Source organism: Drosophila ananassae, chromosome 3L, assembly GCF_017639315.1.
Source record: "Drosophila ananassae strain 14024-0371.13 chromosome 3L, ASM1763931v2, whole genome shotgun sequence".
NCBI classification, from domain to species: Eukaryota; Metazoa; Arthropoda; class Insecta; order Diptera; family Drosophilidae; genus Drosophila; species Drosophila ananassae.
Window position 1 is genome coordinate 19,174,903 of NC_057929.1, and position 17,570 is coordinate 19,192,472.

The 17,570-nt window shown below is 47.0% G+C and overlaps 1 protein-coding gene across 1 annotated transcript in view; it reads right to left on the reverse strand.

The window, feature by feature from the left end:
- LOC6493903 (flocculation protein FLO11) overlaps window positions 1-17,286 on the reverse strand; it is a 30,052-nt gene extending 12,766 nt beyond the window's left edge. The window contains exon 1 of the mRNA XM_032455653.2: window positions 16,851-17,286. The gene's annotated coding sequence lies outside the window, so the exon portion shown is untranslated. The remainder of the gene's footprint in view (window positions 1-16,850) is intronic.
- Between the last annotated feature and the right edge of the window lie 284 nt (window positions 17,287-17,570).

A 17,570-nucleotide genomic window follows, 5' to 3' on the forward strand; every position in this document is an offset into this window, starting at 1 on the left:
CTTGTGTGGATGGAGTACTGTTAAGGGATTTTCAAAAGACGTTTACATTAAATTCGCCTCTATCTAGGCCTCTATTCGTAAGCCTTTATGTAGATGACTGTTTATGGAGTATTAATAAAAAGTTGGATGCCATTGTAATTAAAAGTAATCTGAGAGAAAATATGGGAATTCTCCGGTCATAAAATTTAATCAAAAATATTGGTCTTTCAGGTTATATTCTCTGGAATTGCCGAACAAGAATTTCAACGCGAATGAAGATGCCAAAGTGTGGACTTTATTGAAATATCCTCCATAAGGATACAATAAAGTGACAAGCGACCAGCAAATGAGCCCTTCCCACTTATATTTTTAAAGGTCACTTGGTGTGTGGGTGCTAAAAGTTTATAAGAGTTTGCAGCCACCACGAAAATGTGTCACGTTTTGTGGGATCGTGAAAAATTAAGATTTTCCAGCAAGAAAAACTTATTTCGGTTTGTTTTTGGCTTCTTAGCCATTGATTTTTTATTGGATTTACTGCGCTCCGCTCGCGCCGAACACTGAGGACTTTGCCCAATCAGTTGTCATTAGCTCTTCGGAAATTAAAGCAAATTGGGTTTCGGCACCGGGCGTTTAATCAAGGCCATGCGAGGACCTCAACTTACTCAAAGGGGGCCAAGTTGCGGACCAACAATCTGTTGAGCCTGATTTCTGTTCCATTGGACTCTCCCTGGCCAGGATAACGCAGTCAAGCGTTGGCCAACATTTACACGCTGCTTCCGTTCCGCATGGTAGTGTTCTGCTGCTTTCCTTAATCTGTTCCAGGACTTTGAGAAGCCTGGACGGAAGGACGGAAGAGGAGGTTGCTAGGGGCCAGGACTCCAGAGCTCGCACTTTCGCACTTTTACGCTCCCGCGAGTGCTCTTCGCGGATTGGTGTGCGCAGCGCTAACAAAAGTTTATCGCTCTGCTTCCGCTTCCGTTATGTATACGGACTACGTACGTTACATATACGCTCCGTGGGCCCAGCCCCTAGACACTCATAAGATGTAATTTCAGAGCTCCTGCCTGGCGCTTTCCTAGTTTGAAACTTTCCTTCTCAAACAGCGTTTGATTTTATTTATTTATTTCGATTTGCTCTTTTGCTTCCAAGCCCCACACAAAGCCCTCCCGCACTCGGTTCCTTCATTGTTTTTGCGACTTGCGTCCTGGCCGACATTACGATTCCTTCCTCCTTGCCAACTCCGGCGCTGCAGCTCTTGGCCTAAAAGGCTTGGCACACTTGATGCACACCCTCGCACACACAAAAAGGCACAGTCCCTTTTTATGAACACGAACGCCCGACTTGATCTGGCATTCGTCATTTTAAGCGTTTGTGTACATGAAGGTTTATTGTTTTATTATTTGGTCTGTTGGAAAACAAAAATCATCAAAATTGCAAATACTTTTTTGCAGATGGTTTTTTGCGCTGAGTATTATTTTTCCCAGCTTTTCCCATCAGGGTCTATCAAGTGTGTCAGTCTGTCAGTATTTTTTCGATTTTCATGGCTTGGGTTTCCCCAAAACACAATTTCGTGCAGATTAGAGCATTTGTTAAGAACCTCTTGTACCCATCGTTTCCCTGACTGCTAGTCTTTAAAGTTTCGCATTCTTCGCACTTTCTGAAGCCCAAAGGAAAAGTCGAGGCTTTCAAAGAGCTTATGCAGATATGGTAGACTATTCTATTGTACGGAGGACACACAGTGTAACAGGTACCCCGTAGTCGGGGCACATCGCTGACTATTGTTTCTGGTTCCTGGATCTGACGACTGTGTGCCTCCGGCTAATGTGCATTTTATTTTCCGATCCCGCGGCTGCCGGAGCTAGTCGATTCATTGGCCATTTACTGTCCTGGCATGTGCATGACATATATTGTTTTGGTAAAGATTTTGCACGCCGCAGGAGCTCAATATAATTTTCGATATTCCATTCCCATCACGTGTGTATCTCGCAATGCCAATCTTCATTTGGCTATGAAACTTTTCAGTTTCCTCTCCGTATCTGGACGATTATTCTTTCCCCAGCCTGTTATTGTTTGGCTCGGATTTCAGGCAGAAGCGGCAGAAGCCGGGAGTCGTACGTACTGCGTAGGTGGGCTGAGTATGAATTCCGCCCGACATATCCGGCACAATGGCTGAGGTGGAATGCTTGCCACTGACACTTCCACCACACTTCAACACAGAAAAATCCCGATCCGACCCGACCCGACCCGGGGTGAGGTGCTGCCAAGATGGCTTTATAGTTTTCCAAGTTTGTGCAAAGTAACAATAAATGCTTCGCATCAGATTATTTCACTTTGCACGTGTCGCCCATCGAAGCCAAAAATCTTCGTTCCATTGTCATCGCCTTGGCCCTTCTCTATTGAATGTCTCTGCCGACGATTCGATTCCAGTCCGGACACGTTTCGGCCGCTGCTGTCCGTTTGTCCGTCAGTCCCTCCGTCTGCATGTCCGTCTGTCCTGCCGTTCTGCAGCTGCGCCAACTACCAAAGTTATGGGGCCAGGGCGTGAGCGGGATTAGGACACGTGGCATGTGCCAAGGCGCGGCTGATGCCACTTAATATATAACTCTTTGGCATTAATTAGCAAAACCTAGCTGGCCTTCACGCGGCGAATACGTGATTTGCGAAGTGCAGACTGCCGGTCGCGATATTCGCTGGAGGCGCCTCAAGTTTCGAGCCAGGCATTAGACGACAGTCAGGTTTCTGATTGCCGCAGTTTGTCAAATGGCGCGTGTCGGCGGCAAGAAGCACTTGCATTTGTCGCGGGCTCTGTGCCTGCTCCTAGTGACGACATGCAACCGTATCAGTTTATTAATTACACCACCGAGGCCCGGAAGCAGCAACTGCAATGCTGTTTAAAAATGTAATAAATCGATTCGAATTTCGGAATGAGCAGAACGGCAAACAATAATGCAGATATGCGTCGGCCTCTGTTGCAACGCGGTGGCATATTTACTCGACTTCACATTGATAAAGGATTAAAGAGAACGAGCTCCGGCTGGGGCATCAACACCGGGTCGTTGTTAATCCATTATGCAATTGCCAGGATTATAATATATTGCAACAGTGTCTACGGGTGCACATTACATTGCATCCGCAGTCCTTGATATGTAATTTATACCTTAAAATGGCTGTAATTTGTATGGATGTAATGACTGAAACCCAGTTTTAACATTAACTGGGCGCACCGTCCTGATAAGAGCGAATATTGGGCTTTTAAAAATAGAAAGGGGCCAACATTTATGAATAATAATCCCACTTTCCTTTCAGGGCAACTTGGAAGAGTAAAAAATAGTGTACCAGGGGTAATTAATCCCACTCTATCACTGCTGTGCCCTTTCAGCATCTGGAAGTGGGCTATCCGACTAACAAGCGTGTCTTTTACGGCCCTACGCCTTTCAATTCCACATGGCTGACCTTTGCGCCTGGTCACTCCCGCCGGGCTGTGACATATGGAAATGCTAGTGTCCTGGCAAACACTTTGATTTCGTACAAATTTTGCACAGCAGCAAATTTTTCAATTTATAATCAAAACAAGGAAGTGCCGGAAAGGTTGGGGGAGTCGGGGGTCTCCGACCCTGTCGTCTGGTCGGGGCTGATTAGACTGACCCTTTAAAGCGGCGCCCCAGTCCTCGACTTCCCCCCATTTCTCAGCCCTGTATCTTGGGCACATTCAATCATCAGGCATTCATGCATTCATTCATTCCAGGACCGTACAGCACATACCCAACAAACTGTAAAAAAGGACTTTGAAAGGTGCACAAAATCCTTTTACATTGCTCCCTTCAAAAAAGGCGTCGTATCCTTTTATGCTCAACTGCTCTGCTTTTGGTCAATTTTAGTGGCCAGCCTCTGTGTGTACCTACTCGTATGTGAATGGATTAGGCGTGTGTTCGAGGGTGTGTGCCTCCCATGGCTGTTTACGGCCATCCTCGTGGCGATCCCAAGCTTCCTTCATATCGTTTTTTTCCGCCATGCTGCATCATTCCCTGAATGCTGATGGACCACACACGCGGCACGACACCCGCATTGCGGCGAGCTCGGCCGCGTCTTTTTTAGCCATAACTCGCACAATGGCTGGCCTTGTATTATCAGTTTGGCGTAATTGCCAGGCCTGCCAGCTGGTCCTGGTCTCGGATCCCTGGTCTAGGACTGATTAGTGACTCGCAGTGAGTCAGCTACTTCTAGTGCATTAATCATGTTAATTAACCTGACCGAGGGGCTTCCGTAAGCCAGTGGCGAAAATTACATTAGGCCTCGCCTAAACCTAGTTCAATCTATTATTCAATTGCAATTTAAATTCTCCAGCGACTCGCCCAGCACTAGCACTAGTCCTAGTGGGAAAATATGCTCCTGCTAGTTGCTCTCCGCCCATCAGCACCCTCATCCAAGGTGGATTCCAGCGCAGGGCAGATCTGACCTGCAAGGAGCGCGGTGCAGAGGGCTGACTGTACCGGGCTGTGTTTTGCTGCCAGAGGCGCGAACGGGGTACAGTGGCTTTCATGCGAATCTGCTGCGGACCTATCTCTGATTTGATGGGTCCCCCAACTACGGTGGCATCGGCAGTTAGGAGCGGGCACCTTAGATAAGATCCTATGTGCTGTCAGTCCTGTTTCGGCCCGGACCGAGATAAACTCCCTTGACAAATACCCAGGGGCCCGGTTTGGCTTCCTCTCTGTGGCACCGACGTACGAGGGGGGAAAACGGCCAATGCTGGGCTGCCAAATGGAGACAGTTATGAAGATTTGTGGGGCAAGCCGTGAGCCGTGAGCCACTTCAAGAATAGACGGCCCAGAATTGGCCTAATTGGATGCATTGGTTTATGGGATCCCAGCCAACATTGACAATTACCTCTCGTCACCACAAGGTGTAAGTCCTTGAAATACTTCCCACGGAATGGTTAAGTCTAATGCCAGTACAATTTATTAGAAATTCAAGCTAGTATAAAATGTTTGGCTACCCATTTAAATAAGTAAATATTTACTGCAACCTTACAATGCACAGCTTTTCGAGAAAATTAACTTATACTAAATTTAATTTTGAAAGGACCCAATTGCTCAAGGGTTACTCTTGCTCATTTTTCCTTAAAAAATACTTTTAAATTGAAATCTTGATTTCCTCCTTTAATTCTTTTAAAAATATATTCTTGGTTTAAGCCAAAAAAGGTATTTTATGCCGAGCGATTTGCATTTTTACGATATCCTCGAGAGTCTACATAAATTTAAAGTACCACGCACTTATTCGTCGATACACTCTTACAGCCTTCACTTTACGACAGAAATACTTTATTGAATTATTTAATTACTGGAGGTACTGCCGGGCACTTTGTATCTGCACTTCAGAAACTGTCGTTTAAACCGATTTGGGGCTTTAAGCTAAAGGAAGTGAGCAGGCTGCCCAGCGAGCAGGGACCAACCACCCGCCTCCGGGCACATAAATTTGCGCCTGCAGTTGATGCTTAGTTTGGCCAAAGCTGCTTTACCTATTTTGCATAATTTCCGTTATTCTAGCCACCGTTTTGTCGTCACAATGACAACGTCAACAGCAGAACCAGAGGGAGCCTTGGCCCGGGGTGCATTTTGGCTACTCGGTTGCATCTTTTTGGCCATTAGCCGCTATTTAGCGTTTTATATGCAGGGACTGTTGCCAGAGCTGGCTCAGGTGCAGGTGCAGGTGCGAGTGCCAGTGTGGGCGAAACTGGAGGCGCTGCAGGTGCTGCAAGTGCCACAGCCGTCAAGTTTGCCTCTTGTTTACCCAGAGCTGGCAGCTTGCAACCGTCGCAGCGGCGCTGCAGCGCTTGAGATGCGCGACGAGTGAGGGGCTGTTGACACAGTTAAACGGTGGCCCATTTATTATCGCAATTTATTGTGCCACGGCCGGTGCCATGGGTAGCGTCCACGCCGAAACTTGCAGTCTAACCGCAGGGCCTTAAAGTTTCTCCCAAAATCTCTGGCTAACTCAATTACGGACACATTGCATCCAGTGTTCCATGTGTGCCACATGGGTGGGGGTGTGACTTGCCTATCTTGCGGGCGCAGGCTCCGGCTCAGGCTACGGCCCAGGTGTGTTTGTTCGAGTTTATGAACTTTGCAGCGGCAACGCACTAATACAGGCATGCTGGGCAAACACGAAACGCATTTTCGCACTCACGCAAATTACCAAATAAGCGACGTGCGAATTTGGCCCTGTATTTGTGTGCTCGCCCCCCGCACACTCGGGGTGTGTGTGTGCGGGCTTGCGGCAGGTAGGTGTGAGTGGGGCGCGGGTGTCCGCCAGATGCGTTCAAAAAGTACCTTTGGTTTTCGTGCAAATTTGATTTGCAGCGCTGCTGTCTTTTCGGAGCAACTTTAACTCGCAGCTCGGAGTTCGTGAAGCGTTCTATTCGTGCCTGTGCTCTTAAAGCCTTTTACACTAAAAAATAGTTAACAAAATAACAAAACTTTGAAGTATTTCCAAAATTCGAAGTCATTAAATATGACAAATCTAGAAATGGATAAAAAATATTCCTTTGAAAGTGATTTTTAATCAAATTAGTGGCCCGTTTTCTTCAGTGCCCAACTGCACAGCGAGTATCAGCGAGGTACAAGGTTAATTTTCGCAACAATGCGTGGCGGTAGCTGCGCATCTTTGCCATTAAAAGGCGGAAGGAGTGGGTGCGGGACCGCTAACAGCTACTTAAAACTCAATTACCAGTTGGAGCGCCACACCATCCCGGCGGCCCCGAAAGCCACTGCTACTATTTTGCTTCGAATTAAAGCAGAGCAGATCACTCTTCTCGACTGCCTGTAAGGAATTTCAATTAAAGTCTGCTTACCGAAAGCTGATTAAACTAATTTCATATTTATGTGCTTTGCCCCAATCTCCGCCCTTCGGATAAGTTAGCCCCCACATATTGTGAATTCGGGGCAGCTGCTGCACTTTTCCACCCGACCGCCTCCCCCCCCCCCCGCGCACCATAATAATTGCAAGTGAGGGTCCAGCTCGAAGGCTGCAGGGGCACCACCACCCCGATTTACGTCGGAGCAGACAAACTTTCGGTGGAGTTATATACGCCTCAGGCCGACATGCAGTTTCATTTCGCATTCATATGCGGAACTTTGGCGCATGCTTAACTCGAATTTAAATAAAGGCGGTTTAATCGCTATTAAACTCGCTCCCAGCCAGGAGCGGAGCGGAGCCGAGCCGAGCCGGCTAAGCTGGCTGAGCTGACCCACATGCTGCCTGGTTGGGGCCGTATGCGGCGTGCCACGCCCAGTTGGGCTGGGGTCCACGAGGTGCCAGAGAGCACATAGCACAGAGTACGGAGCAATATTTTGGCAACAGTTTGTGTGCGCACATTAATTTATGCAAATAGTTTGAAAATATTAATGGCTCCTGGCAGCTGGAAGGGATTGAAGGGCCACAAAGGCGGCAAATTGAACATTTAGCGGGAGTTTCGGGAGCAACAGCGTTGGGGCGATGGGGCGAGGCGGTTTTCCCATTAAATATTTATGTCTTTAAAAACTTGGTCAATTTCCGTTACATTATGGCGCATAAAGGCCAATAAGCCACTCACACACACACACATACACAGACACAGACACAAACAAACTTGTCGCCTCAAACTGGAATGGAAGCAATCGACATGGCCAAGCGCCCAAAAGCGTGCTGCACGCCCGAAAATATGTAAACAAAATGGCGAACAAGAAATAAACTTATGGTGCACTTCCGCCAATAGTCGAGCATTTTATTTGGTTCTGTAAGCCCCCAGCTCCCTCGCCCTCTCTGAGCTCACAGTGTGTCTGTTTGTGTGTTTGTGTGGGATGGCCATCAAAAATGGTCAAAGAGCAGCTCGAGAATTAAAATGAAACAAAACGGAAATGCTACAGAAATCAACCAACTGGCATAAACTTTGCGACCCGGCGGGCTCTCCTCATACAATTCCCCTCGCATTTAGCTTTTGTTATTTCTGCTTTCTGGCCTGCTGGCTCCGGCCAAATCGAGTAGAAAGGTTTTTTCGTAGTTAGCTCCGGAAAATGGGCTTTTCCCGTGCCCAGTAAGTGGGCCACAGGACCGGCTCGGTTCGGTTAGCTCGATTTTCGATACATGGTGCTGGCCGAGCCAATACATTTGTATTCCCCCATACGATATGCCCGCATATATACAGCCATATGTTGTCCGTCACTTCGTGGTGCATTATTTTCGATCTGAAGCAGGCGAGAAGTACAGGCAGTGCCCTCGCGAATTTAAATCAATTTATCATGCATTGAAGATAAATTCAATAAAAAAATTTAACATATGTTAATTTTGCTTACAGACTATTGGATGCTGGTTGATGGATATTCTAACGACAAAGCATCCTTTATTATTGAAAAAAGAGTGGAGCAGTAAAACAGGAACTGTAGAAAAATAATAGTGTTGTAATTATTTGCTAAAATAAATCTAAATATTATATTCAATATATTCAATATTCAATAAATGCAAAAATATTCAAAAAATGTTCTGTATTTGAGTTATGTGAATTGATGCTCCTAATATTTTGAACACACTCGATTGAAACTATCCAGTTTAGATGATGGATCCATTTTGGCTCGAAGTATACCCGAATAGTGTATCCCTATCGGTTCGAAACTAGATGACGGGCAAAACTCGGCGAAATGTATGGGTATTTGGCAATTTCCCTGCGAATTCCGCACACAATGTCGGTATTTATGTACAAACAACGAGTGGATTGAATAAACCAAAGTTCGGGGAGAGACAGCAGCTATGACAGCCACCATTTTGCGATTATTTTGGCCGTCGCACATCAAAGTATCTGAAAAATGACATGCGCCGGCCCTGCCACATTTCCTTTAGCGGCTTAAAAGCTCAATGGGCGAAATTGTTTGATTTTCTCGAACATTTCATTTGGCAGCGCGCCCTGTTGATTGTTTTTGCTGCATGTTGCTGCTGTTGGCAGTCCCCCGATGTACACACATATGTGTATGGGAAATATATGTGTGGAATTTATTTCATTTATTTGCATTTGATGTGAGTATAAGCTGGCAGGATGTTGTTTTTGTCGATGACATTCGAAATAATAAATGCCTCAAATTTTGGCAACTAAAACTCGCATTTGCAAAGGCCCAACCTGCCAGTCCGCTGGGGCATGCAACTCAATATTTCCGATCCTGTCCCTCCGGGCAGTGGGCTGCCGTCCAACCATGAGTGTTCATATGAAAATAAATAAATGAAGGTATGTTTAAGCGCCTGATAGGGGCTTTAGTCAATCCGGGGGGAGTGGCATTAGCTATTTGTAGCATAACCCATACCCCTCAGCGAGTTCAGGCCTAAATTGGATCTGTATTCCATACATGCCATGCCGTTTTAATTTTCCATTATATTCATCTGGGCGCCTAAGCAACAAACATCTTGCTTGTAAATAATATTCTAATGTGAATGAAGCCAAGCGCTTGGCCCAGATAACTCCTTGCTGCTCCTTTTACACCGAAAACCAATTTCACAAAACAAGGACAGATGAAAGATATTGACTCTGAGAAGTTGAATTCATTCAGTTGAATTCATAAATTGGATTTGCACGTGTCACATTCGACGTTTTCGAGAGTGGCCTGCCTAAGCAATTAATTTTTAATTGCTACACTTTCCAAGCCGAAATCGACAATTGGGGGGAAAGAAAAAACGTTTGCGGAGGCGCCTCTGCAAATGGGATGATAATGATGAGCCGTTGCTAATTGAAGTTCAATGAGAGACTGGCCGTAAGGCGATAGAGCCATTACCCGAAGCCGACAGCAAGAGTAGGAGGCAATAAAATGTGACTAAAGTGAAAGCGTTGAGTGTTTTATTTAAATTCTGCTCGAATACCAGCGACAGAAAAAACAAATCACGACAAAATTACGCGGGTTGAAATGCCCGAATCGCTTATTTTGGCCAAGCGAAATGAAGAGAAAAACAAATCAAAGCAGACCAAAGCGGTTGCTCTTGGAGATCCGGCGGTCTATAATTTTATAACCATTGGCCAAGAGAGGGAACGAGAACGAGACCGAGAATAAAAGAAATAAAACCAAACGGCAGCAACATGCCAGACATGGATCCAAATCGGTGGTTGGAGTGGGTCTGGCATGCTGTGGATGTAGGTCACCTGGTTGCGTAGCTTTCAATTTTTATAACGTTACCAAAAATTATCCCAGTCTCAGTCCCAGCCACTCACCCGTGGAATCAGTATCTGTATTTGAGTATCTGCATCTGCATCTGCCACATCCTTGGGCACCTGGAGAGTGGGGATGTTGATCGGCTTTGCACTTGCTTGTAGCTTGTGGCCGCCTAAGCTGTTGCTAATTGCGGCACTTAGGACCTCAAGTGCCCACTCTCTCAAAGCGCGTCAAAAGATACACTACAAACTACATACTACACACAACAAACAACCGCGAAGCGCACGGTGGAGGGGGTCGAACCATCAACTTGAGTTGCGTGTGGCAACTTAAGGCAGTCCGACGAATGCGAAGCGATGAATGGGGAAGCAAACAAAGCGCTGCGAAAAGACAAGACACACAAATATGCCAATAACCTTTTGATGTGTTCGATACGCTTTTTATAGCCATTGTGTATTGATATTCTACAGCGGCAAAAATGAAAGTTACCGGGCTAGGAGAGCGACACAGTAGCGACCTACACTCTCGACGATGAGCCGGCGAAGAGCCATCACTCCAATCCACTCCTCTTCACTTGCTCGAGAGTCGCAGATTCATCGTTTGGCGAGTCGCTGTGGTGAAAAGAATTTAATTCCAAAAATTGCACTATCATGTTTGCTGGCGCAGACGATTTTGGCCAAAGCACCCAAGCACCCAAGCACATAGGCACCAGAGCTCCAAAGCGGGAGAAAAATCATCATCATCGTCGGGGGGACAACCTACTGACACTTTGACCGATTTTTAGCATACTAAATATAGTAATTTTGTCATTATGGTTTATTATGCGCCTTTCGCCAGGTGCCATTCATCGTCGCAGCCACCGATATTTCAAAGCCAAGAGTCACAGTCACAGCCACAGCCGGAGTCAGAGTCGGAGTAGGTTTCCGTTTCTAAGCCATTCAATTTGTGCCCGTTTCGAGCTGCATTCTTGACGGCTTGGAGGCAACTGTAATCTACACGTAAGTCCCGGCTCTTGGCCATAAAAATCTATGATTGCATGTGCGAATATGGCTGCTATGGCTGCCATCTGCTCATCTGTTCGGATGTGTTAATTAAAACGAACTCGATCAGTGGGAAACTTTTTGACCCATTTCCGTCAGACTACTCTCTTTTCTTTCCATTTCTTTTGTACATTTCCCCCATGCCCCTTCCCAGGGAAGGAGCCGGGGAAAGAGCCGGGGAAACTGGTTCTTGTGCTAAGTATATGCTAATGACACTTACTTTTTGGATTCGGATATTGGTCTTTGGTATTTCGGTCAGAGTTATTAACTAAGCCGGGGCCCAGCTGACGCATCAATGGCTGAGTGAGCCGGGCCATAATTTGGTAAGCACGGCTACTTGACTATTTGGCTAGTTGGCTGCTTAGCTGGTTGCATCCACTCGTCATATAGATGCCACTCATCGAGTACGGTCGAAGAGGGGGTGGCTCAATTGTGGCTCATTAGGCGTGCTATTGCACAAGCTGGAAACACGCACATTACTCATGCGTGTAATTGGGATGACGACCTCTGAGGTCGTGTCGTGGCTTCTTTCAGGGCCCATCGGCCAATAATTGGTGCTCTACACACCCGATTGCAGCGACGACTTCAAGGCGGCTACCTAATACACCGAAACCATACTTTCGGGCCGCAGAAATATGGAAGTAGAGTGGCTGCAAGTGGCTCCGAGTGGAAGGAGTGCACCCTCATTACAAGAGTTTTACATTTTCGTATACTACTTAGAAGTTTTTGCTTTTATGGGCCAATCCTCCATCCTTCCCCATCTCTCAGCCCTGAGTCCTGAGTCCGTGCTCCTCTTACTTTTACGGAGCACTCTCTGCAGCGCTTCTCCACTTTGTGGCTTTCATGAATTTTTCCTTTCTTCGGAGCAAGTGCAATAAATCATAATTTGCTACTTTTTCTAATGGATTATGGTCGTTGCCGGCAGTAGCCGGCAAGAGAATATGAGAATATTGTTGGCATCCGCGAGGGAAAGCTCTTAAGTGCTGATTGACCAGCTCATGAATGAGATGGTCAGATGGTCGGATGGCCAGTTCTAAGCGATCGCTCAAAGGGTCGGCAAATTAATCATGCCTGATAAGCTGAGTGCTATCTTTGAAGCGTCCCGGGTATTTCCCAATGGCGGCCTTAAATGCTACATAGCTGCAATTTCTGCAAGGTTGAATGGAAATTTCACAATTATTAATTGCGTGTTTCCATTATGATTCAGTTTTTTGTCGCGCCCGTTGGTCCTGCCAATGGCAACGGCAACTGAAATGGCAATTCAATTTGTATTTTGTGAAAGTGATTGCGTAAACTTTGATAAAGAAATGGCAAAATGCTGTTCAAAGCTACTGGACTGGGACGCGCAATTGTTGTTTTTAATGTGTCATTGCAAAGCAATATCATAATGGGAAAAATATGCTACGCTTTTTTCCCCGCTAATGTGATCCGACATAAATTGCGGCATTCAGCCATACAATTGTGCGTCCGCGCATTGATTCACAATTGTCTCGATGCGACTTGTGGCATTGCTACTGAATAAGCCCCTTAATTAGACGTAATAACACGGCCAGCACCAATACTCCCCAATCGAAGGTCGTCCCAGCCTCAGAAGGGCCTGCAAACATTACAAAATGCAGCCCAATCTGTCTCTCTGTTCGCCTGTCCAGTTCCCATGACATGGCCAAGGGTCAAGTTCCGAATTTCGACCATAAAGAATTTATGTAGCCGAAAAGCATAAGGCGAAATCAGCCAAGCAAACATGAATTCCCAAGTGACCTATTACCCCTGGCAAACTATGACAGCCGACTGCCAAATGTGTCAAAAGTTCAAAGTCATCCGACCCTTCCTGTGTGGTCCCCGAAAAGGGTTAAGCTCTCCGACAACTGCGACTGGCATAATATTAACACAGATATGCATGGAATAATTCATACTCCGTTCCACTACTAGACAAATGAAATTGTTATTGGTTGGCAAATGGAAGTGCTCGTGTCTGGGCCCAGATTCCGTTTCCATCAGAAGGAGGACTCGGTGGCACACGCGATTCGCAGAACCCCTGCCTGCGTCCGATCATCCACTCACATATGAGCATTCGAGCTTGTATTTTTGAATTAAAAACCGTGGGGAAACCGTGCGGAGAACTGAGCTGCAGAGGAGCGAATGCAAAAAAGCTTATTAATGAATTTGCCCCGAACAAAGTAAAGTATTTCACTCCCACGGTTTCCCAACTTTGGCCGCCTCACTTCTAGTTCCCATGACATGTGCCAGAAAGCGGCCGAGTGTGTTCGTAACGGCCCCGAGTCCCCGAGTCAACGTCAGGTGATGACGTTGAAGCCTGTGCAGTTACGGCAGTTTGCACCTCCTCTCCACTGCCTCCAACGCTCAGCAACCAACTGCAGCTGTCTTGTGAAAAGACGAAGCCAAAGCCAAATACACGGCAACCAGCGTCAAAAACTTTCAAATGCTTTCAAATTACCTAGCACGTCTCCCTTTTTCCCGGCAGTTGAGAACCGACTTTCATTCGATCGGGTTATGTGCGAAATAACAGGGATAGGGAGTCCGAAAACGTCGGAAAGTAAGAATTAAAGCATTTTAAATATGGACGGACTAAGGACTCTGTTTTCGAATTTCAGGCCAAACAACGATGCTTTAAGCGATGAACTCTTCTCAGCTCTTTGGGCTAAAAGGTAGCATATCTATGCTAATGGGAAATTATATTTTCACCGGCTTAATGGTTTCATTTTCTATCAATCAAATGAGGAAACTAATGCTAGTATTCTCAACGACACGGTTTCTCCAACCATTTGACTTAAAGACTTAAACGCACAAACTTCCTGCCAAGATCGACTTAGCCTGGCAAGCAAATTGAGCAACTTTTGCTACCAACTCGATGGCAGCCACAATTTTTTTGTTAATTAAAAGCAATCTTATTTATTAGTGCAGCACACTCTGGCAGATGTACACAGTCTGACGGAGGAATACGAAAGGGAAAGATAAATAGACTCGCTGCAAATACAAGTGCAGGACTAAGCCAAACCTATTCAAAAGCTGGCTCTATGTGCTGGCTCTATAAATGGCGAAAATTATTTAATTATTATTAAGTGCTGCTTCCGCCGGGCAGACGTAACGAGGACACTCCAGTTCGTTTTAGAGGAACTTTGGCTGGCACAAAACTTGTCTTCGCAGGCAATGCGATTGCGATGGGTGGTCTTGGCTCCGGAGCTTTGATTTTGTTTCTTCCATTTGTTTATAGTTGCTTGAGGAAACTTCTTCCGCCTTGCCAATTAATTGAAGTTTTGGAATAATTTGGCTTGCCAAGCTTTCGGGGGAGCACAGGCACCTCCAATTTCTGAGAGTGCTTGTAACACCATGGATGGCCCAATCAATCTAAGCAGCAGTACTGGCCCAGAAGCCCAGACTGTCGAATAGTCTTAGCATAATAATGTGTACTATCCAGTATCCAGTAGTTGGTATTAATCGCATCTTTGGCTTCGTTAAAGTTTCGCTGTCAAAATTAAACAGAAATCTAATTTGTAATATCGCATATGCGGAGCCAGACCTCCGCAGCTTTGAACAATGATGATGTGTGGCGGCTTCAATTGGGATTTGGGTTTTTGGGCTTACCGCCCGTTGTTGCACCCTCCCCCTGGCCGCGAAGAGCCGTGTAATTAGTTTGCGGCGCACATTGTTGTCGACAGATGATGCATCTGCCGCAACTGCAACAGCTCTGTTTGTTAACTTGATTAATTAAAATGCAGCAGCTTTTAATGGCGTTTGCGTGCTTACTCGCCATAAGTTTCTTATGTGCGAGTTTATCAGCAGCTTATGCAACGACCGTCTTGTCTCATCAGCTGCGGCACATAATCTTATTGAACAGAATCCAGGACACTTTAGCTGAAAACAAAAACCCGGAATTTTACAAGTTATTACATGGGCATTATTAAGTGTAAGCGGCTCCCGACCCGTTTCAAGTTACGTGTGCGGTCCAGGCCCAATCTGCTCAATGGGATGATGTATTCTGCCTCTAATTTGGGGCTTTGTTAATTCACGCTTTCTAGCCGGGCCTGGCTCGAAGGAAGTGGGCTGAATGGCAGCGTGGAACGCATCTATAATTTCGAATCCATTTGTACCAGTCAGCCGACAACGAAGCTGTTGCTGCAACGCAATCTCTTGGCTGCCACTCTGCCACGGCTACAGCCAAAGCCAAAGCCAACGCAAAGCAAAGCAAAGCCAGAGCTGAAGCAACAGCAACATGAACAGCATCTCCGAGGCAGAGACTGAGACTCTGGATGAGGTTGAACCGTGAAGTCACGCTGCTTTATTTATTTACCGCAACAGTAACAGAAACCGCAATAAGAACAACGGCAACTGTGGATGCAACTGCAGTAACTGCACTAATCTCAGCCATCCAGTGCCTGTGGTGAGGAGTGAGATGAGAGGAGGAGGGCGGAGGGGCTTAGCCAAAGAATGCTGGTAGAAAGTAACTCAAACTGCTCGCCGCTCTGCGTTGCTGTCAGCTTAAGTTGCCACTAACCAGGCTGAGGCCGAACTCCGGGCCAAATGCCCAGCAACAAACGGACTCCGGGCGGCTAGTAGCTGGGAGAGGGCTGGGGCCTGGGTGAGGGATTAGGGTGTGGGGCGCCTCGGCTCGGCGCCTGCTAATGCTTGCATTAATATTACACAGATTGCTGGGATCTGGGCTCTGGGACCTGGGATCTCCCAACTGTTGCTGCTGCATGTGGCAGCCATAATGCAATCTAAGGCGGGAGTCAAGTTTGTTTACGTTTGTTTTGGCTTTGGCATGCCGTTTTAGCAGTTCATTAAAATCACATTGCCCCGCAGCCTCACAGTCTAACAACCTCCAAGGCCCTCCCCGCCATCTCGCCATTTCACCACCAGCCATCAGCCACCAGTCAGCCCATAAAGTCTTGGAGCGTTTCGGCCTAAGCTGGGATTCTGGGTTCTCGGGAAAGAGCTCTCGTCTCTGACCGGCCCAGAGTCTCTGGTTGTTGCCTCATGTAAACTTTACCAAATGTAGTCGAGGAAATTCAACTTGTTTCCAGTTACACGTGTGTGGCTGGCAGTCCGTCTTGCTCGCTCCCGTGCTGCGGCAGTGTGTGTGGTACTTGTTTTTGCTGCACTTGTTGTTGCTGCCGCTGTTGTTCTTTCTTTGGCTTGGTTTCTCTGAGTTTGGCCTGCCACAGCTATAGCCAAAGCCAGTGCCAGTGCCAGTGCCGGAGCCACTACCACTATTCCTTAATTAAATACAAGTTTTCACAGCACTCTCCGCCTGCCAGCCTGTGTTCTTTTCTCGGGCGGCTTCTGCGATCTACTTGGCCAATTACGCTGGCCAACCAATGCCAATGCCGATGCCTTGGATATGAATATGCGGAGTGGCACATACACACGACACTTTCGCTGCGATAAGCGCTTTAAAGCCATTAAACAATTCCATGGTAATCCGCTTTGTCTGCACTCCACTGCATCAGGATGCGACTGCGGACCAGGACGAGCCAGGATCTGCCGGGGATTTCGCCAAGCGGAGGGAGGAGAGCGTCCCGACACAACCCTTGCGCCCCGATCCACGCTCCACGCCCGAAGCCCGTCGCACGACGCCCCCGTTGTCATCTGTCACTTTAGTTGTTGCAACAGTTTAAGCAAAGTTAATCCCGGCTGAATCCAGGCTTACCTGTTGACGTGTTAGAGGAGAGTCGCCGCTCCAAAAAACAGCAAATCCATAAACAATACGGCAATACAGCAGTACGGCAACACGGCAATAGCAAGGACGAATCGGGCACTGCAACCGGGAGGAAGAACCGAATTGCGTTTCGCGCGTTTTGCATATGCAACACTGCTTTTCGGTTGCGCGCAAATCAATTCAACTTCGATGCGGTCTGTGAGTTTTCTCTCAACTGTTATTGAACGGAACTGGTCACTTAATTAAGTCGACTTATGGACGCACAAATGAAAACGCCTGAATTCAAATACGGCCGTATTCCCTCAGTCCTTCAGTCGATGCTTTTTCCGTTTTTATGTTAGCACTAGATTCTCCGTTACACCGCACCAGACGCCAAAAGCGCTTGCAGCTAACTGATCGCTGGGTCGGCGCTTCCAAAAGACTTTTAAGCATATAGCCATGAAAGTCCAAGAAGTTGGCCACGAAAGAAAAGTAGACGCTGCGGAGTTCGAACTGAGGAGCCCCACTCTCCCCAGCCCCCAGAAGCATAAATGGTCAAGATGACGAGCCCGAGAGCGGCAAGAGCGAGAGAGCGAGGGTAAGGAAGAGAGCGCCGTCTGGTGATCGGAAAGAGTGGTTGCCGGTCGCGCCTGCGCCGCTTCGCTCTTAGCCAAGAGAGTTGTTCACGACTGGCGGACGATGGGAGTTGCGCCTGGTAGTTGGGTTGGCAGT